This window comes from Triturus cristatus, chromosome 1_2, assembly GCF_964204655.1.
Source record: "Triturus cristatus chromosome 1_2, aTriCri1.1, whole genome shotgun sequence".
NCBI classification, from domain to species: domain Eukaryota; kingdom Metazoa; phylum Chordata; class Amphibia; order Caudata; family Salamandridae; genus Triturus; species Triturus cristatus.
In genome coordinates this window covers 571,919,121-571,942,663 of record NC_140580.1, presented here as the reverse complement: position 1 = coordinate 571,942,663, position 23,543 = coordinate 571,919,121, and the positions used below count along the sequence as shown (strand labels likewise).

The following is a 23,543-nucleotide window of genomic DNA, read 5'->3' as shown; positions in this document are numbered from 1 at the left end:
AGGGAACCCCGCGAGCGGGCCGCCAGGAACATCGCGCGCAGGTGGGGCGCCAGTACATCCGGTCGCAGCTTATACAGCTCGATAGGGATGCCATTGGGGCCCATGGCCTTGCCAGATGCGACCGAGCGGATAGCAAGGGCAATTTCGTCCGAGGTGGGAGGAGCGTCCAGCGAATCCCTGTCCTCCACCGAAAGGGAGGGCAGCGCGATGTCCCGAAGCAGGGCATGGGAATCCTCCTCCGAGCAGGGAGAAACCGGGGAATACACCTCGCGGAAATAATCCGCGAAGCAGGAGACAATGGCGTCCGGCTCGGTGACACACACCATCCATCCTCTCGATCAACGGAACCACACGACTAGCTCTCTCCTTTTTGTCCAACCACGCAATCAATTTACCAGCCTTATCACCCACATCATACAGTCGCCCCTGTTGCTCTCTACTGAGGCCCCTGGCCGCCTCCGTGACGAGGGCCCTATAGGCCGCCTGCTTGAGGTGTAGAACATGCAATGTGGCATCCGTCACCCCGCTCCCCAGGTCACCCTCTAGTTCAGTAATTTCGGCCTCCACCCGGGTTACCTCCTCCTGCTCGCGCCTCCGGGCATGGGAGATAAAGGAGAGGGCCTCCCCTCTGAGAACTACCTTAAAAGCCTCCCACAGGGAGATAGCCGAAGGGACAGACCCCACATTCTCCTCAAAGTACCGCTGCAAGGATTTGATCAATTCGGCTCGAATAGTGGGGTCGCGCAGGTACCAGGCATTGATTGGGGCTACCCTGCCCTCCCCCCTCGGGAAGACATCAAAGTGCAACAATAGTGGGGAGTGATCTGAAATACCCCGCGCCAAATGGCGCACCTCTCCCACTCTCCCAGCATAGGCCGCAGGGACAAGGACATAATCAAGCCGCGAGAGGCTACCATGGGCACCCGAGTGGAAGGTGTATTGCAGCTGCGCGGGATGCTTTAGTCGCCAGCAATCCACCAATCCTAGTGTATCTAAAAGGCCGGACAGCCACGCCTGTGCCCGGGGGAGGTCCCTGGGGGGATGACGATCCATAGACCCAGAAGCCACCGCATTGAAGTCCCCCCCAACTACCAGAAGCCCACCCGGGAGGTCAAGGAGGAGGCGCCCCAGGTCCGCAAATGTGGTAGATTGCAACCCCGGCGGAACGTACACTGATACAAAAACGACCACTCTGCCCTCCATTCTACCCACCAAGACAGTGTAACGTCCCCTCTCATCATGGCGCACCTCATCAATCTCCAATGGGAGCGAGTTCTTAATCATGATGCCCACCCCCTGCGAGCCCGAAGTGAAGCCCGAATGGGCCACCAAGCGATAGCCTCGCCGATTCATGGCATGAAAGGAATTACCTATAAGGTGTGTCTCCTGCAGGAAGACCACATCTGGTGAAATTCGTTTCAGATACTGCAGGACCACACCACGCTTAATCCTATCCCCCAGTCCGTTAACGTTCCATGATAACACAGTCAAATCCCTACCCCCCATCATACATGGAAGCCATCAGTCGTCCCCCAAAGAGCATCTCGAAAACAACAATACAGTAAAGGGTTCGCCTTGCGGTGCAAACAAACAACACTCCACCCCCGCCCACCCATCCCAACAGAACTCCCCCCTCCCTGCACCCCTGCATGAGCCCAGACAGCCCCCCCAAAGTGCAGTGTGCCTGTCGCCCCATAGACGAAAAACTAACTAGTCCCCCAGAGGAGGAGGGAAAGCCCCCAATGGACCCCGTACGACCTCCATAGGAGGGGAACATACACGATCAGTGAATGGTAACCGGAATGTTGTCCAGAGCAAGGCCTACTATTCACCCCTCAGTTCTGATCCGGCGAGCCCTCCCCGCCAACCGCACCCCCCCCCACCCCCCCGGCCCCGATCCCCAGGCAGAGTATCCAACCAGTCCCCAACCGCCTCGGGACGGTCAAAAAAGTGCGTGCGACCATCCACCTCCACCCTCAGCTTAGCTGGAAAAAGCATTGAGTACTTAAGGTTCAGGTCCCGTAGGCGACGTTTAACTCCGAGAAAACTCAGTCTCTGCTTTTGGACCGTCGGAGTAAAGTCAGGGTAGAAATTCACGTCCATATTATCAAGCTTGACCGGTCCCTGTAGCCTGGAAGTCTGCAGGATAGCGTCTCTGTCCCGAAAGTTAAAAATCCGGGCAATGAGAGGCCGCGGCGGGGCTCCGGCCTTAGGGTCTTCCTCCGGGGACCCTGTGAGCACGTTCCACCGCAAAAAGTTTACTCAGCCCCCGGGGCTGGAGACGGGTGAGGATCAGGTCTTCCACAAACAAATCTGCCGCCTCCTCCTCCCGTCCCTCCGGCACCCCGACAATACGAACGTTGTTCCTCCGGGCCCGACCCTCGGAGTCCTCCAATCGACGGTCCATCAGGGCGCTCGCCTGGCCAAGCCGGTGCACCTCCTTTTGAAGGGCCGCCACGTCTGTAGTGAGACTCGAGGTAGTGTGGGCCAGGGAATCGACCCGGTCATTTGTTTTAGACAAGTCGGCTCTCACCAGGCCCACATCCACCAGGGCCGAGTCTATCTTCTGCGCCAGAGTATCAAAGCGCTGGTCCACCGAGGCCTTCATCTCGGCAATGGCGCCCATGACGTCCCGGAGGGTCAGATCCGCGGGCTGAGCAGACGCCTCAGTCGGGCCCGCGGGGGATGTACGTGGTGCCTCTGGAGAACCCTTCTGGAGGGTGTAGCGGTCCATGCTGTTAGACTGAAGTGCCGGGCCACGGCGGGTCGATTTCACCTTTGCCCGGTCGCCATCTTGCTTTGTGGACATGTCGCACTCCCAAAGTCATGCCAATCTCCTCGAAAGGGCCGATAAACCAGTGCACGGGTACCGGGGGGGGGGTGACCACTGGACCGCAGGACAACTCACAGCCGGCGGGTCAGCCGGGCACCGGGACAAGGCCACACCACCGCACCCCGCTCCGCAACCCTACCTCGCTTGAGGGCAAGGAGGGCGCGAAAGTGAAAGCGCGGGGTACGCGAGTCGCCCAGCCCTGCCCGCCGCTGTTGTTCGCTTTGTCCCCGGATCGCCCCACAACTCCAATCCGGGGGGCCGGCGCGGAGAAGGCCGCAATCTTCGATCGGTGCTCCCACCGGTGTCCGGGGTCCGATTCGAAAACGGAAAACGGGTGCCGCCTCAGCTCGGGTACACAGACACAGTCCCCTCATCAAAGACAGGATATAATCAGGATTAATTCAGGAGGTCGCGGAGGTCCTCGGGAGCTTCGCACCTACGCGGCCATCTTGGTTGCGCGCTAGGCTCCTCCCTCTCGATTGTAAACTTTTTTAATGTTCTCTGAGCTATTCATTTTAAGGAAAGCACGTCTTACACATTACTACAATGGTGTCACAGAGAAGAGACTGTATATGGTAGAGTGCACTGCTTAGTATGTTCACAATACAATATGGATATGTTCCAACATTAAACCCTCCTTGACAGACACATTCATCAAAATCTTTGAGACAGTGCAATGGACAGACGATCCTGATCTATACATGTTTACCTTGGTGATTTGGCACACACAGAGGTGAGTAGATGAAACTATTCCTCAACCCGGCCACTACCGTAGCAAGGAGATAGATATATTGGAAGGGTTTAAGAGAACATAAGGCACATTCAGCTAAACCATGGATAAACACTATGGATAATTGAATGGAATGAGTAACATGGCAGATATATTCTTGACATTTGTGGCAAAATTAAACTTCTAGAGTACTTCTTAGAAATTCACTGATTAAAGAGTATTAACCAAAAATTTAATAATACAATGGTTAAGAATTATATTCATGTGTGACTTACTTGCCCTTTTAACATCTCATATGCCATGTTCTATACTTTATTCTTTTATTTATTTCTTTAAGATAGCTATTCATGTCTCTTTTATAAGCTTAAAAAATACATTTATAGATCATAAAATGTAAAGTTAAGCCTGAAGATGGTACCTCTTTTGCTTCTTAGAAGCTGTTGATTTAGAAACAGAGTTGAAATAATTTTCGTGAAATGAATAGTGTTGATTTACAAATGAAATAAAACCGTCTAGGAAGGAGGTGGCACTTTTACAGTTCTTGTTGAGTGCTCTTGACAAGATGAAATTGTTAAGCTTATCAATTATGATATGAACAGAGTACAAAATGTAATCAAATATTCCTCTCCAAACCTGTAATCCAGACGTTCACACCAAAAGAATAGGTACACTTCACTCAAATATACTCCCTCCCTTCACAGACCAGAGAAAACAATTCCTTAAAAGAGAATTAAAGAGATTCAGCAGAAAAACAATGCGAGTCAAAAAATGTGTACGTTGGATCGTATTAGTCCAAAATATATTTATTGTGTTTTGAAAAGTTGAAACATCTAAAATGAATTTCAAGGCAACAGAGTCTTGCGAGGTAAACCTACTGGTATATGGCCTTAGGGACATTGTCGACATTGCTAAGTTAGCATGAGCTTTGCTGCCATGATGCTGCTTTTGCACACTTTACTACATGACTATTTTTGCAAGACTGTTTATGCCTTTCACATGAGAACCGTCTGCTTTTCACGTTCGCTTCTGAGTTCTTGGAGTTTAGTCTGAATACATTGTACAAGGTCGATAAACAATGCCCCTTGTTATTATGTTCTGGTCAGTCCCTAGCACCTAGACATAACATGCTAAACACAGCTGCAATGTTGGAGACTCGTGCTTTGATATTGTGGGGATGCATGTTGTTTTAACACACATTTGGAGAAAGCCTTTCCATGAAGAGGAGCTATGCTGTTCCTATGATATAAACCTTACATCCAGACTTTAAGGTATGGGGTCTGCTGTCAAAGCCCAGAAATCATCTTTTATATAAATAAACAACTTCCAGTCAAGGGGAGGGTGGTTAGGCCTTATAGTCCTTTTTCCACTGTCCATATAATGACTTCCCCCTTTGTACTCTATGGAATTGTAACAATGCTAATTGTTTTGAGTTTATACATTTTGCTGCTGGTAATAGCTTGTATACTGCATTGTAGAGCATGATAGTTAAAATAAACATTTTGAACTATTATAGTGACTCTGCCAATTCTTATTGTGGACAAGTACAAGTGAGTGAGCGAAAGGGTATGTCTTGCTACTGCGATTCCTGAGCGAGTCGGGACTGTTGTGTTCTGGGTTGTCTAATCATTTGTAGCTTCGTGATTTTTGGAGGAGAACGAATGAGACACTATAGCTAGTCGGTTTTGGGATTTTGGGTACTAAGGTCATAGGTTGGTACACCCCTATACACTGAGGTCCTGTTTCCCTGCGCATAGTTCTGTGTAGGTGCAGACTCCCCGCAACACTACAACTTTAAGATGATTATAGGAGTAAACTCCAAGGTAATAAAAGACTCATGTTTAATTCACCGATCTCAGACATGAATGAAGCAGAAAACTATGAAATACTCGGATAATGCAAAAGCTCTCTCTTCTATACTGGTTTCTTTAAAATGCTTTCAGAGGCATGAGACCAGGTCCTGTCTAAAGGAGTCATTTTTGAAAAGCTTCAGGAACAACTGCGCCCAAACCAGTTTTTTTCTGCTGCAATTACTCATTTTGGTATGCTTCAAGTGTAAGAAACTTTTCTCTTAACAGACCAAGGTCTGCTTCATAAAGGTAAATGAATGGAACTGTTCCATTAACCTCTACGGAATCCATCAGAGTGCGGCAGACCTCACTACTTTGATTGACCTTATATGAAATGGTCTTTTGTATATTTCATCAAGTCTCACCAAATATATACAAATTTCTTCTGTCTCCATTACACATACATTTGTGAATAGGTAAGGTGGGTCAAGAGATGTATCCTCATGAATCTCCCGAATGTGATGTTCCACAGCTAGTATAGGTTTTAGGTACGATGCAAGGCCCCTTTAAGCTAAACACAAGTAGTGTAAATGAGGGATATGAGAGTGAGCTTTCACGGGAATGCAAGTTTGTACTTCACTCATTTGGGAACAGGTATAAATACCTGCTTTAGGTAAACATAACAAAACCAGACATTTCAGATCCTGAACTCACAAAACAAAATATCAGTGTGTGGTAGACCTTCCTCGTGGTGGCTTCAAAGCATTTTCAATATCCTCAGGGTATATATAAAGGAGCTAAAACCTGATACATTACATGGGAAGATTGAAAGATCATGCACACTCCAGCACATGGGGCCTAGCATGGACTTTCATGGCAGCCACAGGCATTTACAGTTGTGGGGACACTACATTTGTAAATGGGTGTCTTGGAGTGGAAAACACTGAAACAATTCTGGCCAGGTCTCTGATATCACTCGTCAGTAAAGTATCAGCCATGTCATTTTCTAATACATTCCTGGAAAAAGTGATGAGCCATGAGGGTAACTATGAAATAATGATGTCCCAAGGTCAGGGGAGACTTGTCATGGAATAAAATGAAATCCTATCTGCCAGTTTGTGAGTGAGCCCTACCAAAAAAAAGAATGGAATAATGCACTTAAGTGATGAAACGCTTAAAATACATTGTTTAACAGAACTCATCCTCTAACAAGGCTGTTTGCTTGATTTGGTTGCACACACTCTTGAAGTGAAAAAGCACTGAAAAGAGGGTTATCGGAGGATAGATTTGAGAATAAAGAAATAATCCAATTGCTTTGGGAGAGACTGGAGCAGTTGTTCTCAACTTTTGAGAATCACAACCCAATTTTTAGACCGACAAACGTCTGTGACGCGACTAGCTTTAATGGACATCAGGTGGATGATTTTTAAATGCAACTAAAGCATTGTGTGGTAGAGCACTGTCAGTTCCAGACAGTGCATTTTCCATTGAAGTAGCCACTATTTTTGCATAATAAGTACACAAAACAGTGATGGATGGAATACTTGAATTAGTCTCAGCAAATGGAAACCACTCAGGTGTCACAAGCGCATACATTAGAGCGCTCAGAAATCTAGTATAGCAAAAGAACCAACATTACCTCTACAGAGTTCCTTCTCCTCAGGTGTCAGCGCGGTATCTTCCCGGACCCGGAAACATTCGCCAGGGAGATGGGGAACTACAAATCCCATGAGCCTCTACTGTGAACAGACGTGTGACGTAGGGGCAGAACCACGTATTTAATGTAGGATTCCCCACGAAACACATTCGGAAAGTGTATATTCATTCTCAAGTTCCAGGTATCCTTCTACGCTTCGTTCTTTTTTGGGTAAGGGTACCTGTGAACCATTCATTTATCAGGATAGTGCTTCTAGATTCTGCAATTGGCCCTTGCGAGTTTGTCCTTTTCAGACTTGTCCTTTGTTCTTTCTGTTGGTGAGCTTCTTCCGTGAAAGCTCATGTGGAGAGAAATACCTTGATACTCCTGCTGTATAGAGCACTAAATACTCCTCGTAAGTCAAGCCTCTCCTCCGTTGGCGGGTTCACCACTCGGGGACTCATGCGGAGGGGGAAACCATTATCGCTTGTTTTCAAGTTGTGACAGTAAAGGTGGTGGCCTGTTCTGAACTAATTACTTCCCGGCTTAAGGTGAACTGGTATCATTTTGTGGCAGAACTTCGAATCAGTTCGTGATTGACATTTGATTCTGTTGGAAAAGACGAAGTACTCGGACCATGAGTGGTCCACTTGCTGGATATAGATTATATATATATATATATATATATATATATATATATATATATATAGTGTATTTTGGATTGCCTAGTTCCTCCCCCTGTGATGCTATATGGATAAAAACAAGGGTAGGTTCTGAAATGTGGAAATGCCATACAATTAAAACACTCAGCTGTATGGAGAGTTAATAATACATGTATGCATTGTTTTGTGTTTCCAATACAGATATATGATCAGAATAATACTAGATAGTATTTCCACAGATTGAAGTGGAACAGAAACCATGTTTCTATTTGTATTCCTTTACAGGTGGAATGGTTAGAGATGTTTTATAATATGTACTCCATTACAACTATACCAAGTGATGAGAAAGAATGATATAAGTAATAAGTTGTTACCAGTGTCTTTGCAGATCTCCCTCCTCGCAGTTCCCTTCCTATCTTTCCCTCACTTGATCATCCCACCGATCTGTGCTACTACAGCTATCCAGACTTGGGGCTATCAAGGGGTGGACCCTTCTGAGCATTAATCTGATTCTGAGGATATAACAGCTTGACAGAGTTTCCAACCCACAAATGTATTATCCTCCTGATTGGTTTGAGGCAGGATGGCTACCTTAGAGGATGTGTTATCAGTATTAGCGGATGTTCAGGCTGAATCAGCGGCGTCTCGCACGGAGAACGCAGAGTTGAGAGCCAAAGTTGACCGTATGCAAAGAAACCCTTTTAATGTTGGGAGCACCATCAAGCACGGTGGTAGTGGAAGTTCCTATTACGATTCCCTTAGCCACACCTGAGAGATATCATGGAGAGGCAGACAAGGTCCAGGTATTTCTCACACAGATAATGTTGCACTTTTTGTATAGGCAGAAAGCCTTCCTCACCAATCAGGCTAGAGTAGCCTTTCTGATCTCCTACCTGGCAGGCGATGCAGCCCAGTGAGCAGTTCCTTTGGTGAGCAAGGATTATCCACTGCTTTATGATTGGTAGGTGTTTAAAAGCGATTTTGAAAAGGTGTTTGATAGACGCTCTGCTTCATATACAGCAGACAGGGAGCTATTAGAACTAAGACAAGGGAACCGGGACCTTTTAACCTATCTTAATACTTTCCGTAAACTAGTGGCAGAGACGAATTGGCCAGAGTCTAAACATGCAGCAGTGTTTCATCAAGGTTTACGAGAAGACCTCAAGGATGTATTAGCGCAAATTGAACCCGAACCTAAATCCTGTGAAGATTTAATCAGTTTAGTATTAAGATTGGATTACAGGATTAACAAACGTAAATGGGAACATAAAAGACGAGAACGTCCTGTACCTCGTTATGAGCATCAAAGAACAATAGATCATGGCAATACATCCACACATGAACCTATGGAGATAGGGACAGTGCGAGCGGCGCTAACAGCGGCCGAGAAAGAATCTCAACGAAAGCAGGGATTGTGCATGTATTACGGTCAGAAAGGACATTACATTAAAGATGGTCTGGTGAAACCTAAGATGAACAGGTTTCGAACTGGTCGAGTGGTAGCGACATCTAATGAAAGGCTGACGGAATATTAACATGCTCGAGGAACTGTGAAGGGGCTCCTTTGAGCAAGTGGTATATCCCTTCTTTGAACATTGAGACAACTACCCTCAAGGGACACCTATGTATTGACCTCAGTATAAGGATTAACTTAGAATGGATAACACTACCAGCTATGATAAACTCTGGGGCAACTGGAACCTTCATGGATAAGGCTGAAGCACAGCAAATAGGGATACCACTAGTTTCCAAAGAAAAGCCAGAAGTAGTATATGCCGTAGACGGAAGACACTTGAATCCGGACCTATATGTTAAGATTCCGAGGAAGTAGATGCTCTGTATGGATCTTCACACGCGGAGACCTTCATCTTTAACATCATTTAAGCCCCGCAGTATAGCATCATTCTTGGGTTACCATGGCTGCAGAAGCATATTCCAGACATAGACTGGGCCACAAAAACCATTCAAATGAATTCTCAGTATTGCCTGGGGCATTGTCTGACAAGTAACGAAGGACCTTCAAAGGCATTAGCATCCATTTTAAGCATTGCTACTGCAGCTGAAAAAGATGTCAGGCTATCCGAACAGTATCAGGAATACGTTGAAGTGTTTAAAAACAACAAAGCAGAAGTCTTACTGCTGCATCGACAATATGATTGTCAGATTGATTTGATCCTGGGAGCCGTGGTTCTGTGTGGGAGAATCTATGCCTTGACAGAACCAGAAAACATACATCTAAGAGAATATCAGGACAAGTATCTAAATTTGGGATTTATACGTCCCTACAAGTCTCTTGCAGTGTCTCCTCTTTTCTTCATTCCAAAGGCTAATTGTGAACTCTGCGCCTGCATAGACTTTCGTGCCTTAAATAACATCACTGTCAAAAAACGATATCCCCTTCCACTCATCTCGGTGTTACTGGACCAAGTAAAGAAGGTAGTGATCTACACCAAGTTAGACCTCAAAAGGGGCTTACCATCTAGTTCGCATGAGGGAAGGGGATGAATGGAAGACCGCCTTTAGGACACGCTATGGGTTGTATGAATATTTGGTGATGCCATTCGGACTATGTAATGCTCCGGCTGCTTTTCAATATTTCCCAAATGATGTTGTGCGAGAAAGTTTGGACCGATATGTTTTGGAATATATATAGTTGATATCCTCATCTATTCTGAAGATGAAAAGACTCATACACAACATGTACGGGCAGTGGTACGCATTTTACAGTAAAATCATCTCTTTTCTAAACTCAGTGAATGTGAGTTTCATGTACGCACTGTAGAGTTCTTAGGAGTCATGCTTACACCCTTGGGACAGGAGATGGCCGAAAGAAAATTGATGGCTCTGAAGGATTGACCAACTCCACAAAATAATCAGGACGTCCAATGCTTTATTGGATTTGCGAACTTCTACCGAAGATTTATTCACCAATTTTCCAAGGTAGTTACCCTGATAACCAGATTACTGAGAAAGAAAGCTGCATTTGAATGGGACATGGAGGCCCAAAAGGCATTTACCGAACTAAAGAATGCATTTGTATCAGCTCCAATTTTGACACACCCAAATCCAGAAAAGCCCTACATAGTGGAAGCGGACGCTTCTGATGTAGCATTAGGAGCTGTTTTATCACAGCGGCACTCATCTACTGGACAGTTGCATCCTATCGCTTATATGTCTAGAAAACTAAGCAATGCAGAAAAGAATTACACCATTTCAGAGAAAGAACTTTTGGCAATCAAAGATGCGTTCATGGAATGGAGGCACTTCCTGATGGGAGCAAAAAATGTAATCACCGTGTATACAGACCATAGAAATTTACAATTTATGAAAGCAGCACGGCATATGACACCACGACAACTTCGATGGATGCTCTTCTTCTCTGAATATCATTTCATTATAACTTCTAGACCGGGAAGTGAGAATAAAATGGCTGATGCCTTGACGAGACAAACGTCTCTCTTATTGCAGAACACTCCATCATCTACCCCAGCAAGGTCGTATGGGCTACAAAACCAGATAACTATTTAAAAAAGGTAATGCAGGAAATTCAAACATTCACATGGAAAACCTGGCTCAAAAGGCATGTGGAGTGGCAAATAAGACAATGGATCCAGATGAAAGGAAATTGAATACTGTTACCCACAAAACCATTAAGAAAAATTAGTTTGCAATGGTGTCATGAGTTACCTAGTGCTGGACATAATGGAATAGAAAAGACAGTGGAGAGAATCACGTGACAATTTTAGTGGCCTTCGATGAGGATGGATATTCGACAATGGATACAGGGATGTGAGATCTACGCCCAGATGAAAACGGACAATCTGACACAACAAGGGTTATTGCCGTGCTTTTCAACGCCGATGCTCCCTGGGAAAACATTTCATCAGACTTCATTGTGGGACTCCCTAAAGACAAAGGGTATAGCTCACCAAGATGGGACATTATATTGCCTACAAACAGATTCCCCTCACGGGCCAAGTAGCCCGACTACTTATGACACATGTGGTCAGATTACATGGACTCCCGAAAACGATTGTATCTGACAGAGGTACACAATCCACAGCACAGTTCTGAAAGGTATGGTGGTCATCCCTACACATCACCACACCACTCTCTACAAGTTACCACCCACAAACTGGCGGAAAAACGGAACGCCTTAATCAAACACTGAAATAGTACTTACGGTGTTATGTTGACAAGAGTACAGAGTCATGGGTGGATTACCTCTGGTTGGCTGAAATCGCATACAACAGCGCTACTCGTAGCTCCACGAAGGTATCCCCTTTTTACAGTTCTTATGGTTTTCATCCCAGATTCGTGCCATTTACTCATCCACAAGAAATCACCAAAGTACCAGAAATATCGGATAGGGTAACCCATATACAAAACATGTTAATTGAGACTCAAAGACAGTTACAGGAGGCAAACGGAAAACACAAGACACATGCGGACAAGCATAGAAGGCCATGACCCTTATTTAAACAAGCTTTTGCAATGCAATAGGTCTCGCATTTGCGAGACTTAGAGCTATAAGCGTTGTAAATGGCAATGTCTTTTACCCATTTGTATTTGTTTTGAGTGTTGTGGCTGGATGTGGTGAACTGTAATTGTAATTGCATTTATATATACCTTGATACTCCTGCTGTATAGAGCACTAAATACTCCTCGTAAGTCAAGCCTCTCCTCCATTGGCGGGTTCACCCCTCGTGGACTCATGCGGAGGGAGAAACCATTATCGTTTGTTTTCAAGTTGTGACAGTAAAGGTATTGGCCTGTTCTGAACCAATTACTTCCCGGCTTAAGGTGTACTGGTATAAGTTTGTGGCAGAACTTCAAATCAGTTTGTGATTGACATTTGGCTGTTGGAAAAGACAAAGTACTTGGACCAGTGGTACACTTGCCGGATATTTTATATATATTTACACATATATATATATATACATATATATATATATATATATGTGCACACGGACTGTCTGTGATGCTTGGGCAGGTTTGAACTGGTATCTTTTAAATTTCCCGGAATCAGGTACTTGCAGCTCACTGGAGAGCTTTAAAACTGTGCATTAATTATGTTTAGCAAGATGGAATCCATTTGGGGAATTCAACAGTAGCGCGGTGAAAACTACGAGTCCCACAAATCTTTCTCAGGGATTACACCCACTAGAGGGCTAGGACTATGAATGGAGGACTCTTTCACACGCAAATCCATCTGCGAACATTGCCGGGAGCCCGTGACCAAGGAGCAGGAGCTCCGAAACACGTAGGGCCTAATTAATTGAAACAAGCACCTTGACGTTCCGGTTTGAAAAGAATAAAGGAATGCTGTTTGAATATACAGAATCCGCTGGTTTACTCAAGTGTCGTCCTTGAAGGTGGGATACCTTGTGGGTGATATATATATATATATATATATATATATATGACGTAGATTCCGCTGGAGGCTTCACTCTTCCAAACTAACGGACACGGAACCAAACTGGTGCTAAAGGTGTTGCTTTATTCAACCGTCGCCATTACGCGTTTCAGCTCCGCAGAGCCTTGCTCACATGACATGGTTACCTAGTTTTGTGTGAAACACACATATTCGGGAAATCACATGGTCATAGATGTAGAAAACAGACTTCATTGTACATTTATAAATATATTAAACATAGTAAATTTTTAAATATTGTGTTTAAAATGTACAATTCAAGTTTGCAAAATTAAAACTTTGAAATAAATATACTATATGTTTCCTATTTCGATTAATTGAAATACGAACATCTCAAAACGACTGAGTAGTCAATCAATACTGGGTTAAATCCCTATATTAGTACATTTCTTTTCCTGCAATTTAACCAGCCTATATATCCCAAGTATTTTGTGCAAAAAAGTGCTATATGTGAAAAGTGCAATGTGCTAAAATTATATAAATTAAGTCATTTTCGTGTTGTATTAATTTTGTTTAATAATTTTTAATAATTCTTTTTCTTTTATAATAGATATTTTGTTATTATTTTTTCTGCTACCGGTGTGCTCCCTGATCTTTTTTCTTTTCTATTAATACCTTTAATTCGAGAATTGGGTATGAATGTGATAATAGATATCGATATTAAATATCAACTAGATGCCTTCAATTCCATATTTGCACACGTGATAACACCATATTCTTATATCAGTTGTGGAGTCGATGATGAATATCTGATTATTAGGTTTTTCTCATATTAATTATCAGGGTTTGAGTCTTGATTTTACAAATAGCTAATGCATAAAATATTAGTATATAAATATATAAATAATTTATATAAATAAATAAATACATAAATATATATAAAAGATTCTAAAAGAAACCCTTTGAGTGTACTACTTCCAACTTTTGTAGACCTATTTATCAATATTGTTGTTGGCTTCAAATCATGCCAGAATATTAATTTCCTTCTTGTTGTTATCCCTTCTCATTCAGTGATAGTCTTCTAATCTTCAGCTCAAGCACGTGTGTAAGTCCTCTGTCGCATTCAACCCGAATGGTGCCTTTGAGTCTAACTGTATAATACATCTTGTTTCCAGTTTCCTCAACTTTGTGACCCTGTCACCCCCCCCCCCGTCTACTGGGGGGCACTGAATCAATTACATAATACTTAAGGTCTGTATTGGCGGAATTGTGCTTTTCTTTAAAATGGCGCGCCACTGGATATGTGTTGTCTTGATTTGTTATGGCCCGCAAATGATGAAGAATGCGTTTGTGCACCTGCAACACATGCTGCCTATGTACTGCAGGCCACATGTGCACTGCAATACATATACAGCATACTCCGTTTTGCATGTTAATAGTTTATCAATTTGAATTCTCTATCACTGAATGGAGTGCTATAAGTGTTTTTATTTATGCCATGTGTGCAAGCTTTGCATGCTTTGCATCTAAAAAATCCTCTTCTCATCTGTAACCAACTGCTTTTGTCAATTACCTCCGGGTTTGTCTTGACAACTTTGTCTCTTGTTGATGGCGCTCGACTAAATGCGATAGATACTTTTTGAGGAACAAGTGGACCTATTACTGGGTCACATAGTACCATGGCCCAATTCTTTTGTATGATTTTCTGAATTTCTTTGTGCTGATTGCTGTATTTCATAATCATACGATACTTCTCTGCTCCCTGTTTTCTTGTGTCCCCCTCTTTCTCTTTAAGGGCATTGGTTCTGCTTTGCTCAGTCGATCTCTGAATGGCTCTATCTATTGTTTTTTCTTGATATCCTCTCTGTAAAAATCTTGCTTTGCTTTCTTTTTGAGCTACTAATAAATCGCTATTATTACTGCAAATTCTCCGTACATCTCTCCATACGGTATGCTATTTACAAGATGTTTAGGATGCATACTGCTCGCATGGAGAGTTGAATTGCCTGCTGTTTTCTTCCTAAACAGCCTAGGTTCAATTTTGTGATTTTCAACATATATCTGGGTATCTAGAAATTCAATAGAACTAGAACTGATAGTAGCCGTAAATTTGAGATTAATCTCATTAATATTGAGACACTGAACAAACTCATAGGTTTCACTTTCTGTTCCTTGCCATATCACAAAAAGATCAATGTAACGTCGCCACATTTTCACATTTTTCACCATATGTTGTTTATGTTCACCCATGAGAGCCAGTTCCTCCCATCTGCCCATATGTAGGCATGCATATCTAGGTGAAAAACTGGCTCCCATGGCAACTCCTCTGACTTGTTGGTATAACTGGCTGTTGAACATAAAGATATTGTTATACAGGCAGAACTTTATCATATCTATCAACATATTACTATGACGTTTCAATGATTCAGGTCTACTTGATAGATAATATCTTATTGCTTCTATTCCGTCTGTATGTTCAATACTCGTATATAACGAGGTTACATCCAATGCTACTAACAGATAGTCATCTTGCCATTCAAATTCCGAGATTTGTCTTAAGAAATCACTTGTATCACGAACATAACTGGGTAAGTTTTTGACATAAGCTTGAAGAAAATAGTCAATGTATCTAGTAGTGTATTCTAGTAGCCCATCCCTTGCAGAAATGATAGGTCTGCCTGGGGGATTGTCTTGATCCTTATGAATTTTGGGGATGAAATATAATGAAGGAGTAGTTGGACGTTCTTTTTTCAAATACTTGTATTCTTCTCCCGTGATCAGATTTTCCTGTCTCCGTAGGGATAACATTCCATGATATTCTTTGTATGACATATTCAGTTTGGCCTGGTTGCTCCGGTTATAACATGATCTATCGTTGAGCTGGCTATATGCTTCCTTATCATATAGATTTCTTGGCCAAAGTACGATATTTCCTCCTTTGTCACTGCTGCGAACAGAAATTTCATCATTTTCTTTTAATTTTTTTATTACATTTCTATATTGTAGATCTTTGTTGTTTAAAGTGGTTTGTTTTCTTGCCACAATCTTATTCAGTATTTTTAGGTCTGCTGTCGTTGATTCATGAAATAGATCTATAGAGTCTCTAATCATAATTGGATTGAATGTTGATTTTGATCTGAAAGGGGTAGATATAGTTTCCCTTATACTTTCATTTTCCACTGTAAATGATCTATTGTCGCTCGCAGAGTTGCTGACATTCTCATTCCATATTTCTTCCATAGTTTGAAGGAGTGTTTGATCAGTTTGTGATGTTATTATAGTACTAGACCTTTCATTATACATTTGATCTTCATCTGTTTCATGTTGTTCATTCTGATCTTGATTTATTTTCATTTGACTAAGATATATATATATATATATATATATATATATATATATATATATATATATATATATATATATATTTGCAAGGAATCGTTGCGAATCACCGCTCTCCCTCCTCTCGGCGCCGGTACCAGCAGCGGTCGTAACTCTGCTAAAAACGTTTTCTATTTAAGATGAAATACGAGAATTCCCAGACAATAATCCAGCGGCACACCAAAGGACGACACAATAAAGATTTTATTGTGTTATACAAACAGAACTACGCGTTTCGGCGAAGCCTTTGTCAAGTTGATGACCTGTGCCCAAATTCCCATAAAAATACAGGTCATTGTTCATAGACAGTGAAGAAACATTGTATGGACGGTAAGACATCAGCGATATTATCTCATGAGGAAAAATAAATGTTTTTTACCTTAAAAACGATTACAATTCAATCATTTTCAATTTTCAAAAATTAAGCCTGAATACACATATATATATATATATATATATATATATATATATATATATTCACTGAAAAAACCATAGGTTTCACACATGTTATAGTTAGCGGAAATTTTACTGATAAAAAACCAATGAAATTCCCCCGTTATAGTTAGTGCAGGCAACTATAACTCACGCGACCGCAATCCTCTGCTGATGCTAATACTGTATTTAGACACTTATTTGCCCATGTCTTCTTCCATACATTTTTAGCTATACATATATTACAAATATTTTTTTTTCATAAAGACACATATGTCATCAGCAGAAGATTGCGGTCGCGTGAGTTATAGTTGCCTGCACTAACTATAACGGGGGAATTTCATTGGTTTTTTATCAGTAAAATTTCCGCTAACTATAACATGTGTGAAACCTATGGTTTTTTCAGTGAATTTGCAAGGTTTTTTAAATGCTAATTCCCAACTATAACGTGTGTGAAACCTATGGTTTTTTCAGTGAATTTGTACGGTTTTTTAAATGCTAAGTTACTTTACGCCATTCGTGGCGTGCGCGCCCACTTAACGCAGTGAGTTCCGTGCGCGCACGGTGCGCTTCGCGCACCGTGCGCGCACAGTGAGCACGCGGTGCGCTTCGCGCACCGCGCGCCCACTTTACGCAGTTAGTGCCGTGCACGCACGGTGGGCACGCGGTGCGATGACAAAGCAAGAAAGGACGTCAACAAATCTGTTTCTGCTTTCCTCCGTGACTATGGTATGGGTGCCATTTACCACAACAACTTGCGTTATGACATGCAAGACATTTATAGAGGAGATGGTGTGCACTTCAATGATGAAGGGAACAGAGTCTTCCTCTTGAACCTTAGACTCTGCATCGGTACTTACTTGTAGGTACCACTAAAAAATCATTTCATAAACACAACGGCTCTTTTTAGAGCCCCCTAATATCTAAACACTTAAATCTGATTTTCATTTTTTTTTTTTTTTCTACCGTACGCTTACCGTAAGCTTACCGTACGCGTACCCCGTGATTTTTTTTAAAATCAATAAATGTTTTCTTTGTACTTTACAGTCCTTCTTTGACCCCCTCACAAATGTAAGGGGGTCTGTAACTCTCCTCATTGCCCCCTTTTCTTGTTTTCACTCTTTTTTTTCTGAGTGAAATACACAAAATGGCGGCCGCCGCTTCCTGGTTTCGGCCGATTCGAATGTTTACTAAGATCTAAGAGCCAATCAGAATCGCGCTCGCGCACGCCACCGTACGCTTACGGTAAGCGTACGGTAAGCGTACCGTAAGCGGGCTCAGATATATATATTGATTTAAAGGCTATTTTCTCAGAATCTACTGAACAGATTTACACCAAACCTACAAAAGGCACTTCCTTGACCTAGGGACTACCTCTCTGCCAAATTTCGAGTAATTCTGTTCAGCCGTTCGGGCTGTAGCTCGTTCTAAAGGTCCTATGGAAAAATGCATGGGGAAAACGCGTTTTGGGACCCCCCTTTTATCTCAGCCCCCGCTTGACGGATCCCCCCCGAGACTTTCAGGGTAGGAGCGGAGCGTAGCGCCCCACCTATTTTGAGAAATTCGCGAGGATTCATCGACCGGCGCCAAAGTTATTCAAAATAGAATGTTGAGGTTTTCCTATGGAAAAGGGGTCCTAACTATAACTACCTACTGGCGACCGCCAGTAGGTAATATATATAAATATTCGATGATACATTTCATTTTCTTTCCCTATCCTTCATTGAATTAATTTTATACTGGTATCCTTCATTGATTGAAGGATATATTTACTTTTATACTGGTAATGTACCAAATATCATCGATATTACGGGCAAGTGCCCAATCATTATATGATCACCTATTACATATACATGTGCTTTTATCGGTGAATACCGAGAAACCTATCATTAGGGGCAAATGCCAAATCATAATCACATCATATATTAAACGATATACAGTATATGCAGATTTAAGGTGAAAACAATTCTTCAACTCATTATTGCAATTTTTCTTTTTGCCAGAAGTGTCTATATATTAATATGCATCAATAGTAGGGAACATATCCAGGGGCATAAGTCAGAAACTGTTTGTGAGATGTGAATACAACCATATAAATCACCCAATAATAAATAAATAATAATGAATAATGAATACACCAAGTGAATATAGATAAGACAATTAATAATAGGAATGTCAGATAGCAGTATATACGGGTATCAATAGTGTACATCCATATGTCAAATAACCTAAGTCACTGCGCTAAGCCTAGCTTAGTAGTGAAGAATTCATTAGTTATTTGATTATAACGAACCATTTAGTCAGTACAATGAAGTAATTCTAAATGAAAAAATATATATATATATCTACCCCCTGCTTCTATACTATAAAAAGTGAGTTGTTAAAATCTACATTCAGAAAGGGAGAACAAAGGAGAAATAAGGCTCTGTGGATAGGATTTTTAACCTATGTGAGTAGCAAGTTCTTCTCCATAATTCATCCCATTAGGGATTTTTGTATTGAGTTCAATGATATACTTGGACTCTGTAATTCTTAGAAGTTTCTCACGATCTCCCCCTCTGGGAAGTGGTAGAATTCTGTCAATTCCGAAAAGATCGGCATTACTTTGATGTTTGTCTTGGTAATGCCTCGCTACCGGGTAGTTAAGGTCAATATTGGTCACTGCCCTCATATGTTGTAATATGGGGGTCTTTAGCTGTAATTTAGTACTGCCCACGTAGTTTAAACCACATGGGCATTCTAGGACAAAGATGGTATAGTCACTGGTGCAGGTTATAAATTTACTGATGATCTTTCTCGTTTTTCTGTTCTGTCCCACAAGGTAACTATCACAATTGTTACTGTGTCTACATGCTTTGCAAGAGCCACATTTTTTGAAGCCCTTTGCTGTTCCCAACCATGTGATGTTATGTGGTGTATTTTGGTAACTATGTACAAGTTGGTCTTTAAGAGACTTAGATTTTTTGTATGTTATTAGGGGTGTTTTACCTATGTCTTGGCCAATTATGGGGTCAGATTCTAATAATCCCCAATGTTTTTTCATCATGTATCTCAGAGTGTTTGACCTGCTATTGTAGGTGGTGATTAATCTAGGTATGACTGTGTCTTCTTTTTATTACGTGGTGAACAGAGTGCTTCATTTCTTGAGATATTTTTAGCTTTTTGACTTGCCGTAGAGATTACCTTGGGCATATAGCCTCTTTGTTTGAATCTTGTCTCCATGATTTGTTTCTCTTTGGAGAAACCACCTTCAGTATTGCAGTGCCTTCGCGCCCGAAGGAACTCTCCAAAGGGAATGCTGTTTCGTAGTGGTACAGGATGATTGCTATTTGCATGAAGCAAAGTATTTCCTGAAGTTTCTTTACGGAAAAGGGTGGTCACTATTCGATTGTCCTCTATGTTAATAGCTACATCAAGAAATTCACAATGTGAGGTACTGATGGAATGTGTAAAGGTTAAATCAAGATCATTATTTCCCAATTTTCCTATGAACTCTTGTGCTATGTCTATAGGTCCATCCCATATCAGGAACAGGTCGTCAATATACCTGATCCAGATCGGGATGTGCTGTGTAAATCTCTCATTTGCTTCCACCCATACCACACATTCCTCCCACCAGCCCAGAAAAAGGTTGGCCAGGCTCGGTGCAAAAGATGTTCCCATAGCTGTTCCAGACTTTTGGCGGTACAGTGTTTTGCCAAAAATAAAAATATTTTCTTCAAGGCAAAAAAGCATCATCTTCTTCAACATTTGGGTATGTTCCCACAATGATATATGTCTTTCTTTTAAGAAGTACATACAGGCCTCAACACCTTTTTGTTAGTCTATACATGTATATAGGGAACATACATCTAATGCTATCATGTGATAGTTGCTTTCTCATGTGATGTCATGTATTCCACGTAAAAAGTCAGTACTATCCCTACAATATGATCTTAGTTTGGTGACAAAATGTGCTAGAAAAAGATCTAGGAAGATTGAGGTATTTTCTAACAGTCCTCCATTCGAGGATACAATTGGTCTCCCCGGTGGTCTAGTGGGGTGCTTGTGAATTTTAGGTAATAAATAAAAGCAAGGAACACGTGGATTGTCAGTTTTCAAAAAGGAGAGTTCTTCTGAAGACAGCATACCGCCAACCCACCAGCTTTTTAGCAATGTATGATACTCTAATTGAAGCTCTGTAAGTCCCCCAATTTATTTCCTCATAACATGAGGTATCATTTAATTGCCTTAAGGCTTCTTGATTGTACTGGGAAACATCCATAATAACCACATTGCCCCCCTTGTCCGAGGGTTTAATGATTATACTTGTGTCATTAGATAATACTCTCAATGCTTCCTTTTGTGTCTTAGTCAGATTATCCTCATATCTTCTGTTCCTCTGTTCCTTTAATTTATTAATCTCCCAGATCATGGTTAAGTTGAATGTCTCGATATTATCATGCGGAACATTAGGGTTAAATTTACATTTTGATCTTAAACCTGTACAGTATGTCGCATCTGGTCTGAATCCCAAATCGATTAGTATTCTGCTTTTCTCTTTAGCAGAAATGTCAGTCATATCTTCCTCCATTTGGTCTAAGTTCATAATGAGGTTCACATCCTCAATATTGAGGTTAAGATCATCTTCTCCTAATGCACAGCCTATTCTCGATGTTTTAGGTTTGGTGTTCATTTTATAAATCTTCATCAGCTTTAGCTTACGAATGTAAAGGAACAGATCAATGCGTGTATTAACAAAGTCAATATCCGTTGTGGGGCAAAAAGAACGTCCTAGTTGTAATAACGATACTTTTTCTGCTGTTACGGGTCTTGAGGATAAATTAATAACCGATTTGTTAGTCTGTTCTTCCGAAGTAGATATTAGTGATATCGATTTTATTCTACCACCACGTCTGTTCTTTAATCGGAGTCTTTTCTTATTCCTGCTCCTCTCCCTCTTTTTGCGCCTCTTCCTTTTCCTCTTTTCCTCTTGGATTGTGGTCTCTCTTCCTGGTCCTTCTTCTGTTTCAAGATTTGAAATTTGTGCAGGAAAGTTAGAGGACGTACTCCTAAAGGGATACTTTGAGCCTCTGTATCTGAAATTAATTCGGAACTGGAACCAGTTGATACTAGTTCTTGTTGTCTTTGTCTTTGAATTGTGTGTAGGTTCCTCTGTGCCCAATCAAAACGTTTAGCGTACGTTAAGATACGGCCTTCCGCACAATCTTTCTTGTCCCGTAGAATTTTTCTCTGTTTCTTGGCCTTGATGGTATCCTCATAAGTTTTTTATCTGATTTCCAATTGCTTTAGAAAGTCAATGACAACTTTTTCGGTTTTTGATTTTTCCAGATCTTGTCTTAATTCTGATAGTTCCTTCCTGGTGGTCTCAAGGTCAATTTTAGCATATTTGACTAGCATCTCCAACATCCCTTTGCATGTTTTGGCCATAAATTGCGACCATTCTTTCAATAATTCAGGGTTCGGATTTTCATAAATTGGAATTATGGCAATTCTGAGTCCTCTAGGTACTATATTTACTTCTATACAGTTGGTTAGTGAGGTGATTTCCCACCATTTATTAATTAATCTTTTTGAAAGTTTTTCAAGTTGGAACAGCTTCTGTTTTAGGGAAGGTTCCGCTGTATTGCCACCATTGCTCGTTGTAGTTGAGATGCTTACATTATCTAAACCTTCGTCAAACAGAGATAATGCCTCATTCCTTCTTTGAGTCTCCCATTCATTCATGTTTTAGTAAACAAGGAAAGTCAATTCACAGCGTGTCCAACGGCACCCAGCGCAACACTTCCACGCGGGTGCTACGTCTGCTTCGATGATTGTTACAATTCCGGCAGCGTAGGCAAATACGAGATGCAGACAGAGATACTGTCTTAAACCCCACCCTCCGGTGTGAATTCGGGACGCCTCCCCGCCTGCTCCCATAAATGCCTGCTTACCCTTAGTAACGTTGTCGTCGTATCCGAAGCGGTGGGAACGGTTAAAATTTTACGTTTGCAAGGAATCGTTGCGAAATCACCGCTCTCCCTCCTCTCGACGCCGGTGCCAGCAGCGGTCGCAACTCCGCTAAAAACGTTTTCTATTTGGGATGAAATCCGAGAATTCCCAGACAATAATCCAGCGGCACACCAAATGACGACACAATAAAGATTTTATTGTGTTATACAAACAGAACTACGCGTTTCGGCGAAGCCTTTGTCAAGTTGATGACCTGTGCCCAAATTCCCATAGAAATACAGGTCATTGTTCATAGACAGTGAAGAAACATTGTATGGATGGTAAGACATCAGCGATATTATCTCATGAGGAAAAATAAATGTTTTTTACCTTAAAGCCGAAACGCGTAGTTCTATTTGTATAACACAATAAAATCTTTATTGTGTCGTCCTTTGGTGTGCCGCTGGATTATTGTCTGGGAATTCTCGGATTTCATCCCAAATAGAAAACGTGTATATATATATATATATATATATATATATATATATATATATATATATATATATATATATATATATATATATGCGCAACAACTCACCCTCACTTTCCTTTTTGAAGAAACAAACGAGCGTAGACCCAGTAATTCTTGTGCTGTTGTGTTTATTCAGCCAATTCCGCCATTACGCCTTTCGGGCGATCCCGCCCTTGATCACATGACATCTCATTAGCTCCAAACCACATTATTTAAAGTGCAAGTGCAATGGCTAAATTCATGGA

The 23,543-nt window shown here is 41.8% G+C and overlaps 1 protein-coding gene across 3 annotated transcripts in view; it reads right to left on the bottom strand.

Moving 5' to 3' along the window:
• The window catches only part of PDZD7 (PDZ domain containing 7), a 573,233-nt gene that overhangs the window by 471,246 nt on the left and 78,444 nt on the right, over positions 1-23,543 (bottom strand). The window lies entirely within an intron of this gene.